Source organism: Homarus americanus, unplaced genomic scaffold (assembly GCF_018991925.1).
Source record: "Homarus americanus isolate GMGI-L3 unplaced genomic scaffold, GMGI_Hamer_2.0 scaffold45979, whole genome shotgun sequence".
Taxonomy (NCBI): Eukaryota; Metazoa; Arthropoda; class Malacostraca; order Decapoda; family Nephropidae; genus Homarus; species Homarus americanus.
In genome coordinates this window covers 344,856-361,527 of record NW_024713739.1, presented here as the reverse complement: position 1 = coordinate 361,527, position 16,672 = coordinate 344,856, and positions in this window count along the sequence as shown.

Below are 16,672 nucleotides of genomic sequence, written 5' to 3'. Positions count from 1 at the left end.
CAGAATTATCCCCTATTCTTCCGTCAGGGGAGTTAAGATTCTATCGTAGGTGAGTATCTTGCCCCTAAAACCCCTTAAAAACTCCCCCCTTACTTCTTTATCAGGGTGTTTAAGGGGTGTGACTACAATGACTTTAGGAAGGTGAATATCTTCCCCTAAAACCCCTTAAAAATTATCCCTTAACCCTGAATGAACTCTACAGCTCTAGGTCTCCTTATCCCCCCTTACCTCCCCTTCCTCCCTACCCCTTAAAAACAGATTACCCCCAGAACCCTTCGTCAGAGCAATCTAGGGATGCGACTCAATAATTCAGGAGGGCGGGGGCGGGGGAGAGGGTGGAATGGTGAGTGTGGGCCGCCCTTGCAAAGTCACCACCACAAACGAGCTTCTCCTTCTGCAGGTAATTTCAGGGTTTAATACTATTTTATTCTAATCATTGTGTTTACATCTTGGTTTGTGTTTCTCAGAATGATCGATACTCATTAGGATATTACATCTCAAGTTGCCTGTCTTTTGTTTTCTTCTCTTATCTCTGTCTTTCTCTGTCTGTCTCTCTGTCTCTCTGTGTCTCTATATAATCTCCCCTTATATTTCAATTTTTTTTTTAAAGATACCATTAATTTGTTCTTTATTCTCATTAAAACTTACGTGAACAGATTAACAGACTAGCCAAAGGTAACGTAATGTCGTTGGCTATTTTTTTTTCCTCTGTGGCTATTTTTTCCCCCTTCTGATATTTTACACCCACACAGATAGTCGCAGAGATCAAATGTTGTCGTCATGATTGGTCATAACAGTAGCTCTTACGACGTCATTCGCTGTAAACATTGCGAATTGTTTTTTCTGATTGGCCAATTATATTCCTCGCTCAAGAGGTAGATTATATTGATCATACACTGGAGGTAATTTCTCTCTCTCTCTCTCTCTCTCTCTCTCTCTCTCTCTCTCTCTTTCTTCGTAGTTGTTTGATCTTCAGGTAAAATAAACTTGGGTGTCAAATTATCAGATGAAATAAATTCGGGTGTCAATCAGGTGATATAATTTTTTCATAAACAAAATTAAGAATAAATACGTTTGGATAGATCGATGGATAGAAGAGTTGAATAGATCAATAACTATTAAATAAAGTGATAGAAAATATATAGATTCGTAAATGAACTAGATTGACACGTGATTGAAAGAATATCGATAAAGTTGATAAGGTGTTGATGGGTAACACATTGGTAATTAAGTTAGCTAACATTTTGTTGATTGTAAACACAGGTAAGTTAATTATGGCATTGACAGGTGTACTGTATCATATATTTTAATTAATATCAGGTGTGACAGGTATATAAATTACTGTATGTATGGATGTTTGATGTATACATATTGAATATATATAAATTTACACACAGAGATATATTTCTTATCTACACATCCGCTGGCCCCGTGTATACATGGAACAGCATCTTTACTGAACTTAGGTCAATGACTTCTAGGTACTCGTGTGGGAGAACAGCCAAAAGTATCGGCCACAGTAAATTGCCAGCTTGATGGGAAAGGTGTTCATCAGCTTCCAATAACAGTTAAAAGCTTACTGGTGGAAATTACAACGGGAGTCAGCTGGTGGTTTAAGTCACGGTTGAACTGACTTCCATCATCTAGTCACACACACACACACACACACACACACACACACACACGCTACCGTACCTTATTCAAACTCATTTTCCAGGATCTTGTGTTCCGTAGCGGCAGAGAGAGAGAGCACCAGACCAAAATATTGACGACTATGGCCACGTAGTTTAGGAAGACATTGTGGCTTATAATCTACGTAACCACAACCATAATCTCCCCGTGAAGAACTCTCCCCGCTACACTATCTCCCCGAGGCTCGTTTTAGCGGGAATCTTCTCACATTTAACGTGTTGCTGCCTTCCGTGTGTTAGTTGGTAAGCACTTGTTGAATTTACGTTGTGGTGTTAACGAGAGGTTCATTAGCCATTGAGCTTTAATATTCGTTACCAACCGGTCGTTAAGTGAGATCGATTTTCTTATTTTTTTTTCTCTTGATAAATTATGTTTGAATTTTTGTCTATAAGGAAAATTTTTTAAATTTCTCAGAAGGAAATTTTAAAAGTTTAGTTTATTATTTATTTTTTATTTTTTTATGAATGATCTTGTAAAAGATAATTTTTGGTGGGATGAACACACACACACACACACACACACACACACACACACACACTCCACCCAACACTGAAGCACTATATGAGTCCTTAATATGAATCACGCAGTCTTGCTTCATATGCTTCAGGTGTAATATGAATTAATAAACTATATATCGGATCACTAGACACCCCCAGTAATTCGACTTGAAGATTAACCACTCTAACGCTTACTATGAACGAATCTATCTATCTATCTATCTATCTATCTATCTATCAATCTATCTATCTATCTATCTATCTATCTATCTATTGACTTGTTGTTACAGAGATCAGTTGTTGACACGAGACTCGATACTTAACAGCGTCGCGGATCTGAAGGGGTAGTGGCGGCTAGCGAAAAAACTCGACATAGTGTCCAGACCCTGCCATTATGTCTTCTAACCTTTTGGGATCTTATAACTAAAATACCCAGCTGTAAACAAACCCAAGATTAAAAAATGTCAACTTCAATAACATATATTTATAGAGGAAAAGAAAAAAAAATAATCGTTATCAAACACGACCATAACAAAACAAAAAGTGGCGAGGGCATATGATCACATCCAGCACAATTCATCCAACTCTTCCTGGCTTTTTTGATAGAATTGTTACGCTTTAAATTCGCTATCGTCCTTAATGATTGGGTCCTTTGTTGTCAAGCTTATGAAATATACACATTATGACCCCCTTTTGTCACCCGCTAATACGTGTCATTGAGATCATCGTAAAAAAAAAATAAATAAAGAAAAGTAATGTCATATCTGTATTCTGATATTCACCTTTCAATTCGGGTGAAGACGATGGGTTCAATAATCATCACTGTCTTTCCAATTATATTTTGTTCTCTGTATTCATTCACTGAAGGTTCGTTTATGTTTTATGTGTATGAAATAACCTTCAAGATTTCGCTAGAACATACGATTTTTTCCGATTTTTTTCAGATTTTTGTAGATTTTTTCTCGATTTTTCTCCGATTTTTTACGATTTTTACCGATTTTTTCCGATTTTTTCAGATTTTTTTCTCGATTTTTCTCCGATTTTTTTCCGATTTTTTCTCGATTTTTTCCCCAGGTAGAGGCTCTCATTATGCATACACAGGTAAACGACGGTGATTTTCTGCTTTCTGTAGGGGAGACATGAGGGCGTGGGTTAAGAGGGGCGCTATCCATCTAACTATCCGTAGTGAAAGGTGACCCCCTCAGCATCTCATTATTGCCAACTCTTACAACCCAAATGTAGCTGAAGTCAAAAACTAAAACTCGCTAAACTTCATTCCGCTTAACCCTAACTTCGGTAGAATTCAACCCAATGAATCCAAAAGTCGCGTGAATTCCGGAAAATCGTCAAAAAAAAAAGAAAAAAGTTTCCTACTGTTTATTAAAATCAACGCAGAAAGTTGCTAAAGAGAGCTTAAAATTAGCAAACTTTTGGTGAGTTTTCCGCTAAGTTGGCAACGTTGTTTATCCTAATGTAGTGGAATTGAATTACGTACAGTGTGTGTCAAAAAAAAAGTACAGATTACCATAAAGATGTTTGTAGAGATCACTTATATGTTGGTAATGAAGTGAGAGTGTGTGTCTTTGTGTGTGTGTGTGTGTGTGTGTGTGTGTGTGTGTGTGTGTGAGTGTGTGTGTGTGTGTGTGTGTGTGTGTGTGTGGTAATTCAAGTCTCTATATATCTCTATTGACACTATGGCCTCGAGATTCTCCTCTACAAGAGCTCTTCTCCTCACCACACCACCCCACATAACCTCCCCCACCACATCCCTCAACACCCCTCCCCACCACACCCCAACACCCTACTCCCCCACCACAGCCCCTCAACACCCTCCCCCACCACACCTCAACACCACACCCCTCCCCCACCACACCCCTCAACACCCCTCCTCCCCAACACACCACATCCCTCAACACCCCTCCTCCCCCCACCACATCCCCTCAACACCCCTCCTCCCCACCACAACAAACCGGTATATATCCAGCGCCTTGTTCACCACATTAAGTCTCAGATTTTTTCCCTGTGATAAATGTTATGTCGGATTTTTTTTTTCTTATTATTATTTTCGATGACGGGTTTGGTGTAAGATGTTCTCATATGTGGCCGCCTTAATGCTTGCATGTTCACTACTCCCACATAAGGTCCTGTCCCTTACATCACCACCAACACCACCATCACCACCACCATCATCACCACCATCACCACCAATCTCAACACAGTATTAGGTTCCTGTTCATCACCACCACAATTACCATCACCACTCTCACCACGTATCATAACCAACAGCACTAAAATCACCACCAATCTCACCACACAAAGTCTTACCCCTCATCACTCAGGTAATGATTAATGATTCTCTTACCTGTGTTTTCTTATAATTACCTTAAATAATAATAATAATAGTAATAATAATAATAATAATAATAATAATAATAACATCCTGGTTGGCTGGTCATCTCACTTTATATTCAGGGAGCTAAGTGCCCCCCCTCCCCCCTCCCCCTCCCCCCTCACCCCCCTCCACCACCACTACCTCACCCCTCACAGGTGTCCCTCAAGTGAAATTCTGAGAGATATCATCACCTGTTTCTCTCCCTTCTCTGTCTATCTGTCTGTTTCTCCCTATCTTTCTCTCTCTCTCTCTTTGTCTATCATTATCTCTCTCTGCGTACCTTCCCATCCCTCACGTGTAAGGGTTGAGAGAGAGAGAGAAGGAGAGAGAAAGAGAGAGAAAAGGCCTTATAATCTGCCTCGTCACCGTGAATTGTGTTACACTGATGCAGGCTGAAGGCGAATTATCTGTCATTACGCCATTCTGTTGTGAGATCCATTTACTGTATGTTTCATGGTCGACGCTACGCATAATCCCCAATATAATAATACCCTGGCGAACAATGGCGAGCGTTTTGGCGAGCACTTCCGTCTAAATTAGCATATAACAGGTGGTGTGACTGGCCGTAAATCATAATGTAATGCCCAAGTCCGTTTTTTTTCAATTCGGGAGTTTTATGAGTGTTATTATTGAACCGTGAGCAAATCGTGGGAGGAAAGGTGTACAGTAGGTTAGGTGAATGTGGTGGTAGCGGTGGTGATAGTTGTTGGTGGTAGAGGTGATGGTAGGTGGTAATATATTAACCCACACAATATACCAGACAGGAGTTGTAGAGACTGTTGGTAGCTCTGGTTTAATCGTTGTCTGGGGTGTTCGTCTCCAGATAACACACACGTCTTCGAAAACGTTGATTTTTGGAATAAGAAAATAATTTATAATTTATTCTATCGTTATTTGTTAAGTTTAATAAAGTTTTATCTAATTTCCATTTGTTTCCCGTCTGTTTGCTTTTAATAAGAAAATAAGTGGGATAAACAATGTAAACAATTATGGATACTTTATTATCACTAGTTGACTGACACCAGTTTGAGACATCGATGACGTAACAGTTGCCAGGGTTCAGGAACAGCTTTTCGATACATCAGACTCAATCATCCAAAAACGAACCACCATACGAACTAAAATATTAACACAATATAATCTTGTGTAATACATCGTCTTATACTTTATAATTAGAACAGATAAAGACAAATATCTCTAATACTACCTGTGTGGAGAAACAGATGACTAAAACACGACTAAACTCTCCCCGTTATAACACTGGGTCGAGGTTTGGCCGGTTCGCTCAAGTCTTGTATCTGTTTCGTTTCGCTGTTTCGGATCTTTGATAACGTAAACAGAGGCCTCTCACAAGTTGGTATTCAGTGCTGTCTCTGCGTAGATGCTGGTAGGACGTATAAAGAAATGCACAGTGAAGGTCCTGAATTTGACGATGTCTGGAAAGAATAGTGCGCAATGAAAAAGTGGTATGAAGTGTCAGAGATCCTAAAGTGTCATTGTAAATAGACATATAGTCTCTAATAAAGTGCTTAAACAACATACTATAGTGTCCTCCGGTGTCGAAAGGTGTCGTAAGGTGTTGCAAAGTGTATTGAACTATCGCAAGGTGTAAAATGTGTCATGGAGCATAGCAAGGTGTTATCGAAGTGCAATGAAGTGTCATAAAAGTGTCAAGACGGTGCCAGGAGGTGACCCTGTACGGCACCAGGGTTCCCTAGACCACCAGCACAAGGTAACTATACTACTGTTGTGTTCTTGACATATTGAGCAAGATCTCTCAGTTATCCATTTGGTATAAACTAATGCTTAAGATCATGGGTCGTGTCTTAGTTGATCCTGTGAGTTAACTGTGAATAATCATGTAGGTGTGTGTGTGGAGGGGGGGGGGGTAGACTGCAGGTAACCTCAATTTAATTTTTCCTTTTCTTTTTCCAGGATGAGTTAAAACAGCGCATAGTGGAACATTAACTCACCATATCTCAGGTACGTCCAAGTTATTATATTTATTGATTATAGTTATATTCATCAGCTGTAACCGTTCGTCCAGTAACTATTTATAGAGTTATAAACCAACGTTTTAACCTGTACATAGAGCAACGTTTGACCCCTTAATAGTGTAGCGAAGTTTAATCCTGTTTTGTACCAACGATTTAGCTAGTTTTAACTTGATATACAGTAACGTTTGAACTTGTTACATAGCTTCGTTTGAACTTGTTAAATAGCTTCGTTTAAACTTGTTAAATAGCTTCGTTTGAACTTGTTACATAGCTTCGTTTGAACTTGTTAAATAGCTTCGTTTAAACTTGTTAAATAGCTTCGTTTAAACTTGTTAAATCGCTTCGTTTGAACTTGTTAAATAGCTTCGTTTAAACTTGTTAAATAGCTTCGTTTGAACTTGTTAAATAGCTTCGTTTAAACTTGTTAAATAGCTTCGTTTGAACTTGTTAAATAGCTTCGTTTAAACTTGTTAAATAGCTTCGTTTGAACTTGTTAAATAGCTTCGTTTAAACTTGTTAAATCGCTTCGTTTGAACTTGATAAATAGCTTCGTTTGAACTTGTTAAATAGCTTCGTTTAAACTTGTTAAATAGCTTCGTTTAAACTTGTTAAATTGCTTCGTTTGAACTTGTTAAATAGCTTCGTTTAAACTTGTTAAATCGCTTCGTTTGAACTTGTTAAATAGCTTCGTTTGAACTTGTTACGTAAACGACATTTGAATTTGTTATGTAAGCGACGGTTTAATTTTGTGATATGACAACGTTTTAACATGTCTTAAGAGAACGTTTTAAGTTATTATGCAGCTCCATCTTACCTGGCCGGTCATCAGGGAAGGTGTGCTGAAGTACATTATGCACGGTGATGGACGTTTCCTGCTCGGCCGGATATGTGCATGTGGTGGAGGAATGTGCACATGTACACGTGTGCTAGACTGCTGTAATACGGCATTTATGTAATAGTCTGGTGAAATAAACCTTAGCCCCCTTCCCTCAGCGTTAGTTCCCTTCCCTCAGCTTTAGCCCCCTTCATTAACTTTAGCCCCCCTCTCAGATTCATCCCTCTCTCAGCTTTAACCCCCTTCCCTCAGCTTTAGCCCCCTCTCAGCTTTAGCCCCCCCTCAGCTTTAGTCCCCTTCCTCAGCTTATTCCTTGAACATGTCTCAGAATTACCCAACACTTTAGCCGTCAGCAGATTAAGTCGTTCTGTTAGTGTCTCTCTCTCGGCTCGTCAGGTGAGAGAGACAAAAATTCCTCAAACGAGACAGTGAAGAGATACGCCATTTAGGCTCTACTTACGTGTCATGAGGCAAGACACTTATAATCAGAGCGTTATAGCCGGTGATATTACGAGTTGACGTCATGCGGTTGATTAACTAGACCGTCTTTCCTCTCTGACTTGACGAGAACCAAGAAGACTGGAGAAATAGAGCGATGAAAAAATAGGGCTTTGACAAACTAAACAACGAAAACAACATAAACAACATAAAAAATAGGGCTTTGACAAACTAAACAACGAAAACAACATAAACAACATAAAAAATAGGGCTTTGACAAACTAAACAACGAAAACAACATAAACAACAAAAAATAGGGCTTTGACACACTAAACAACGAAAACAACATAAACAACAAAAAATAGGGCATTAACACACTAAACAACGAAAACAACATAAAAAAAATAGGGCTTTGACACACTAAACAACGAAAACAACATAAAAAATAGGGCTTTGACACACTAAACAACGAAAACAAAAACCACTCACTGACGAAATACAGCGAAGACAATATAAACAAATATACTCCCTCTAAACTGTGTGACTTTTTTTATAAGCTGTCGACAGGATGAGAACACGAGCCCCTGAACCCGTAACTACAGGAAAGTGGGAGGAGCTCGGTTGTCAAATATATATTGCAGAATATGTTAAGAGAAGGGAAGATGGACTATTAGAGGAGGAGAAGAGGAGGCGGAAGTGGGTAATTTGGTTCAATAGGAGGAGGGGGAGATGCATAAAGTGTTAAACGCTTCGTAATGGCCGATCTAGCATGAAAAAGATTGGTTTTATATATTTAAGGATGTCTTCAGCATGTCTTCAATGATGCTGTGTGATGGTAGTTTGCATAAAACCTGGAGGGAAGAGGGAGAGGGGGAGGAGGCGGGGAGGGGGAGAGATGGGGCAGGGGAGGGAGGAGGCGGGAGGGGAGAGATGTGGGGCAGGGAGGGAGAGATGTGGGGCAGGGGAGGGAGGGAAGGGAGGGGAGAGATGTGGGGTAGGAGGGAGAGATGTGGGGCAGGGAGGGATGTGGGGCAGGGAGGGAGAGATGGGGCAGGGAGGGAGGGAGATAAAGGAGATGGGTTGAGGTGTGTGGGAGAGAGGAGAGGAAGAAGGAAGAAGGGGATAAAGGAGGGAAGGAGATTAGAAGGAAGGGGATGGAATTGAATTGAAGTACAGAAGGAGAAGGCCTAGCAGCTGATACAGATCACCTTTCACCACCCCTCACCACCCCCCTCACCACTACCCCTTTACCAATTTACCCATCACCAATTCTCACCACCCCACCACATCACCACCCCACCACCCCCCACCATCACTCTTACCACCACCACCTCACCACCCCCACCACCATCCACCACCCCCACCATCACTCTACCACCACCACCTCACCACCCCCACCACCACCTCGGCCCACCACCATTACTAATCTCATCACCCAGGACGAGGGCCGTCGCACTACCACGTGAACACCTCTTTAGGGAGACAGAACGTGACTTGCACTAAGAGGCGCAGAGTTACTCTTATGGTGGCGGTGTTATGATGATGATGATGATGTCCGTAGACCTCCTCCCTCCTCCCTCCCTTCCCTCCTCCTCCTTCCTCCTCCTTCCCTCCTCCCCTCCTCCTCCTCCCTTCCTTCCTTTCCTCCCTCCCTCCCTCCCTCCTCTCCTCGGTTTTGTCCTTCTTCCCCCTCCTCCTTCCCTCTCCCCCTCCTTCCTATCTTCCTCCATCATTCTCTTCCCAGGAGGATTATATGTTATATTTTGTTCTCAACCTTAAAAGACGATGGTTTAAGCTTGAACCTTTAAAAGACGATGGTTTAAGTTTTGAACCTTTTTTAAAAGACGATGGTTTAAGTTTTGAACCTTAAAAAGACGATGGTTTAAGTTTTGAACCTTAAAAGACGATGGTTTATGTTTTGAACCTTTAAAAGACGATGGTTTAAGTTTTGAACCTTTAAAAGACGATGGTTTAAGTTTTGAACCTTTAAAAGACGATGGTTTAAGTTTTGAACCTTTAAAAGACGATGGTTTAAGTTTTGAACCTATAAAAGACGATGGTTTAAGTTTTGAACCTTTAAAAGACGATGGTTTAAGTTTTGAACCTATAAAAGACGATGGTTTAAGTTTTGAACCTTTAAAAGACAATGGTTTAAGTTTTGAACCTTTAAAAGACGATGGTTTAAGTTTTGAACCTTTAAAAGACGATGGTTTAAGTTTTGAACCTATAAAAGACGATGGTTTTGAACCTTTAAAAGACGATGGTTTAAGTTTTGAACCTATAAAAGACGATGGTTTAAGTTTTGAACCTTTAAAAGACGATGGTTTAAGTTTTGAACCTTTAAAAGACGATGGTTTAAGTTTTGAACCTTTAAAAGACGATGGTTTAAGTTTTGAACCTATTAAAAGACGATGGTTTATGTTTTGAACCTTTAAAAGACGATGGTTTAAGTTTTGAACCTTTAAAAGACGATGGTTTAAGTTTTGAACCTATAAAAGACGATGGTTTAAGTTTTGAACCTTTAAAAGACGATGGGAAAGACGAGAGAGAGAAAGATAAGAAAAGAGGAGGAAGAGGAGGGGGAGGAAGAGCAAGAAGAGGAGGAGGAGGATGAGGAAGAGAAGGAAGAGCAGGAGGAGGACGAGGGTACCGTGAGGGAGGAAGACAAACGAGGAGGTGGGGGGTCCTAATGGCTGTGATGTGAGCAGCCGGACGCATACAGCACAGATAGTCCCACCATCTTTGTTTTCTTGTGAAGCTTTATCCAGCCAGTACAAACGAAAAATGAGTTTGAGGGGGCAAGGAGAGGGGAAGGGAGAGGGGCGAGGGGGGTTTAGAAGGGACAGATGAAAATGGGATGGGGGGGGGAAGGGGGGTAGCAGCTTCCCACCACGTCCTAGGGAGCGCCACCCAGGGTTGTATCTTTCCGGTCCAGTTGGCGGCGCGGCTCTCACTCCGGTGACGCAACACAAATAACCTGTCAGAGTCCCGGCTAGTTCACGTCACTCAGTCCTAGGACCCACAACCACCCGTCCCACCCCGCTTCGTCCTGGTCCTCTTCGTCCCGACCCGCTTCATCCCGACCCGCTTCGTCTCGTCCCGCTTCGTCCTGGCTCGCTTCATCCCGGCCCACTTCATCCTGACCCGCTTGTCTCGTCCCGCTTCGTCCTGGCCTGCTTCATCCCGACCCGCTTCGTCTCTGTCCTGCTTCGTCCTGGCTCTTCGTCCCGACCCGCTTCATCCCGACCCGCTTCGTCTCGTCCCGCTTCGTCCTGGCTCGCTTCATCCCGGCCCACTTCGCCTCGGCCCTCCCCAGCTCTTATAGCTGGTGTCCGAAAATTGATCGAATCCTCTTGACAATTATTTCATCAGTAGAAGATGGGTTTACGATGTTAGGGCATTAATTAAGGACCTGACCTGACCTGACCTGACCTGACCTGACCTAACCTGTGCCAGACTCCTCAGGCTTCTACGCCCTTAACTCATGAGACATAAAGGCAAGCATGAACTTAGCATGCTTCCCTGTTGGGCGCTGTAAACGCTTCTGCGCTTCACCTTACACAAGGATGTAGGGGGGTGCCCCATAAAAAAAAAACAGTGCCAGGAACATTCATCCCTCTGTAATGGTCACGTGTGAGTGTTTGACCTCCACACACACACACTCAAACACACACACACACTCAAACACAAGTGCATTCATAGTGAGGTAAGAGGCGTGTTTTATTAGGCAGCTGACGTCACTCAATAGGTCAAGCATCACCACCACACACTGCCCATCAGATGACGTCACACAATAGGTCAAACATCACCACCACACATTGCCCATCAGATGACGTCACACAATAGGTCAAACATCACCACCACACATTGCCCATCAGATGACGTCACACAATAGGTCAAACATCACCACCACACATTGCCCATCAGATGACGTCACACAATAGGTCAAACATCACCACCACACTCTGCCCATCAGATGACGTCACACAATAGGTCAAACATCACCACCACACTGCCCATCAGATGACGAGGCTTCACCACACGTGTCTGATTTACTAAGAATATCTGATTTCCCTTGCTTGCTCCTAGGCATGTCTGACACAGTATAAAAGCTTGTTGAAATCCAATACGCTTAACCCTGAACCTACCTCTCAGCTTGACTGCTTTAATTAACTGGATTTACAAGCTTCTTACAAGAGGCAGATTATCACCTTGACATAATTAAAAATCCTATCAGGCTCTGTACAATTTTTTGGGGCTTGTAGTTTAAGAGCGAGGTCGACATGGTTAGGTAAGATCATCTGTTTGTGTTTACTAGATGTGTGTGTGTGTGTGTGTGTGTGTGTGTGTGTGTGTGTGTGTGTGTGTGTGTGTGTGGATGGGGAGGAGGTGGTGTCCTCCTAACCTAACCTAACCTAACCTAACCTAACCTAACCTCACCTGGATCACGTCATGTTGGTTTGTGTTCATTATTATCACTATTATATGGATCACCTGAGTATATTCCTCCCTCTCTTCCTGCCCCTCCTCCCCACCCTTCCTGCCCCTCCCCCTCACCCCCACCCTTCCTGCCCCTCCTCCCTCACCCCGTAACCTCACTCCCTAACCTCATTTCCTCCAACTTATTTCACCTGATGATTAAACACCCTAATGCTACCTAACCTAACCTAACCTAACCTAACCTAACCTAACCTAACCTAACCTAACCTAACCTAACCAAACCAATTTACAGAACCAGGCAGGAAAATCGATGACTGGCAGTGTATGGTAGACTGTATTGTTCACCTTTGCTACCTTAATTGGCTGTGGTCGGGGTACAGTAGGTCACGGTCTGTACCCTGGCTGTAGTCGGGGTACAGTAGGTCACGGTCTGTACCCTGGCTGTTATATCAAGGGTCCGGTATACATGTATGCATAGTAAGCCCTAGTATACATATGAGACAGTGTGCCCCCAGTATTACACCTAAGAACAGTAAGTCTCGTTTAATCATACATACCTGACCACTTCATACCTGTCGACAAACTAAGACCTCCTAATGACCTTGTTTACCTGTGTGAGAGCGGGTGGTGTGGATCAGCGTGCAGGCCAGGTGTCTCGAGGCCCAGGTGGCTTTTGTGTTGATCTTAACCAGAATACTTGTAGTGGAAACGAAAAAAAAAGTTGCAAGATCTAATTGTAACTTAACCTAACCTATCTTACCCTATCCTATCCTATCCTATCTTATCTAAGCTAACCCTCCCTCCCCCCCACCCTGCTACCCTCCTTCCATTCCTACTATCCTCCCTCCTTCCCTCCCTTCCCCCGTCCCTCCCTTCCTTTCTCACACCCTTCCTCTCTCCCTCCCTCCCCCCCCTTAAGTAGAGGCCCAGCAAAGCAATCTCAGACTGTCTTAAAGAGAACCCAATTCCGTCAGTCACAGAACTCGGTGGGAAGGGAGGAGGAACAGGAGGAACAGGAGGAGGAGACAGGTGAAGGAGGAGGAGACAGGTGAAGGAGGAGGGTTTTAGGTAGCAGACTCCTTAAAATTACTTCCTTTAAGGTATATTTTAAAGTGACCTTAACTACGACAAGTTTCTTTGGGCAGTGTCTTCTTCCCTTGTCACCTGCCTCACTAATTGGTTTTTGGAGCCTTTGATTTACTCCTGGCGTACCTGTGTGTGTGTGTATGTGTATGTGCGTGTGTGTGTGTAACGTACATATATCCACACACACACACGTACAGTACTTACCCATTACTGTCTTTCACTTACCATCTACAACCACCACCCACTATTCCATCATCACAACATCATACCTTCCCCCTCTTCAACACCATTTTAACACCTTCAACACCAAACCTCTTCAACACCCACTTCTTCAACACCACCTTTAACACCCCCCCTTCAACACCAGAAAAAATAAACCTAAAATAAGACTTTCCCTCGAGAACAAATGTGCTTTCGCCGCTTTCCAATCAGTGATTAGTAGTTTCCCAGGAGGTCGTTGTGGTGGAAGAAAGTGGCCGCTGTGGTGAAGATAACATCCCTACATCACTCTCAAAACAATGCCAGAATGAAATGCTGTTTGTGTCCACTTGTGTTTGCTGGAGGTGTGTGTGTGTGTGTGTGCGCGTTGTTTTCCACACACACACACACACACACACACACACACACACACCAAACAACATGCAGAGCGTATAATCTCTACACTTGTTTGGGGTTTAATTAAAGCCTTCGTGTGACGGAAACAGTGATTAAAACGGGTATATTAGCGCTAAATAAAACAGCTTGGTGGTTCTGTAGGCAGGTGAGGGGGGGCGGAGGGGAAGCAGGGAGGGTAGGGGGGGGGTGCTGAGGTATGATTCCCTCCCTCCTATTAATGTAGGAAATATGAGAGTGACTATTACCTGTTTATCATATGCATATCATTGCCTGCTATTTATGGATTGTCTTTAACTACAATTTATTATTCAAGGTGAAATGCTACTTCCTAGTAATGTGTGTGTGTGTGTGTGTGTGTGTGTGTGTGTGTGTGTGTGTGTGTGTGTGTGTGTGTGTGAGATTAGGGTCTCTTAGTGCTTCTCAGATAAAGAGTAAAGGGGGAAGGTGGTTCTTCTCTTTGTGGATTACTAGCTACTGATCCACATTCTATCCACATTAGATCCACATACTCGATAATATTATATACCAATACCTTCCCGCAAACAACCAAACTAACACAGCTCACAAAACCACAGACCCACATCGAATCTAAAGGGTGAAGATACTTGTTTGGGGGCAGACTATACGATGGAACAAGTAACATGGGTGGGAGACTCATCAACCTCAGCTGTATAATAAGGAACACAAAGACTCACATAAGATTCTTCTGTGTGAGAGGATTATAAGTTAGCGGAAAATTGACCTAGACAGTTATATCAACATCGTTTAGGGCTCAAGTACTCTCCCAGGCGGGGCACTCAAATGTTTCTCTTGTACTGAGGTGTAGATAAGGGGGTGGTTGTTGGCGGCTGATGGTTGCCACAGAGCGAGGCTGTTACAAGATGCTTTCTGGGTGATCTCATGTCACGAGCTTGGGAGAGAGAGAGAGAGAGAGAGCTGTACCAGTTCAGCTGACAGAGGGGATTATACAAGGTGACTGACTCAGCTGACAGTAGTGATTATACGTGCCTGACTCAGCTGACAGCAGTGATTATACTAGGTTCCTGACTCAGATGACAGTGGGGATTATACTAGGTTCCTGACTCAGCTGACAGTGGGGATTATACTAGGTTCCTGACTCAGCTGACAGTGGGGATTATACTAGGTGTGTGACTCAGCTGACAGTGGGGATTATACTAGGTTCCTGACTCAGCTGACAGTGGGGATTATACTAGGTTCCTGACTCAGCTGACACCATGGAATCAACAATAATCATGTCCCCCTTGTGTCAATAGTCAGTCGAGTGCTTTCCTGCCCTTGTAGAGAAACACTCGAATATTGGGTGAGGGTGAGCATAACACATGTGGCGAGGGTGGGGTGATGAGGGTGGTGTGGGTGGGGAGGGTGGTGTGGGTGATGAGGGTGGTGTGGGTGGGGGAGGTGGTGTGGGTGGGGAGGGTGGTGTGTGGGTGGGGGAGGGTAGTGTGGGTGGTGTGGGTGATGGGGTGGTGTGGTGTGTGAGGGTGTGTGGGGTGGGGAGGGTGGTGTGGGTGGTGTGGGTGGGGTGGTGTGTGGGTGGGGAGGGGTAGTGTGGGGTGGTGTGGGTGATGAGGTGGTGTGGGTGATGGGGTGGTGTGGGTGGGGGAGGGTGGTGTGGGTGGTGTGTGGGTGATGGGGGTGGTGTGGGTGATGGGGTGGTGTGGGTGGGGAGGGTGGTGTGGGTGGTGTGGGTGATGGGGTGGTGTGTGGGTGGGAGGTGGTGTGGGTGGTGTGGGTGATGAGGGTGGTGTGGGTGATGAGGGTGGTGTGTAGATTGGGGAGATTGGTGTGGGTGGTGTGGGTGATGAGGTGGTGTGGAGTGATGAGGGGTGGTGTGGGTGGGGAGGGTGGTGTGGGTGGGGGAGGATGGTGTGGGTGATGAGGGGTGGTGTGGGTGGGGAAGGTAGTGTGGGTGGGGAGGGTATTATCAGGCAAGATGTCAAGCAGGTATGGTGGGGAAGGAGAGGAAATGGGTGGCAGGCAGTTAGGGTGGGCAGAGAGGTAAGGATGTTGGGTGGGTGGTCAGCAAGCAAGCAGGAAGAGAGGGTGGGATGGGGAGAATGTGGCAGACAGGTAGGAATTGGAGAGATAGGGTGGATAACAAGCAAGCAAGAAGGCAGATAGGGAGGTAAGGAAAGTCGGGGGGGGGGGAAGGAAGGAAGGAGGGTGGCAAGCAAGCAAGAAGGCAGAATAGGGTAGCAAGGAAAGTCAGAGAGGGAAGGAAGGAGAGAGGACGGCAGGCAAAAGGAGGGAAGGGGGCGGCAGACTGGCAGCCTCGCGGAAGATTGACACATATAGACCAGTAGTTTGGCAGGTTATTTCACCCAGATTGTCGACGTCCCAGCCTCTTTGACCCCTGCTTCCAAAACTTCCTTTATCCCTCACCACCAGGACACGCTCAGGGTAGAAGGAGGAGGGGAGTGAGAAACAGGAGAAAGGTAGGAGTGAGGAAGAGGAGGGTAGGAATGAGGAAGAGAACAGATGTGGGAGGCGAGAGCGAGGGGGTGGGGGAGGTAGAAATTGAGGAGGGGGTGGGAAGGTAGAAGGAGAGAGGTTGGAGATAAGTGGAGGTAGGGGTGAGATGGGAGGTAGAAGTGAGAGAGGGGTGGGGGAGGGTAGAAGGAGAGAGGTGGGGGAGGGTAGAAGCGGGTGGGGGAGGTAG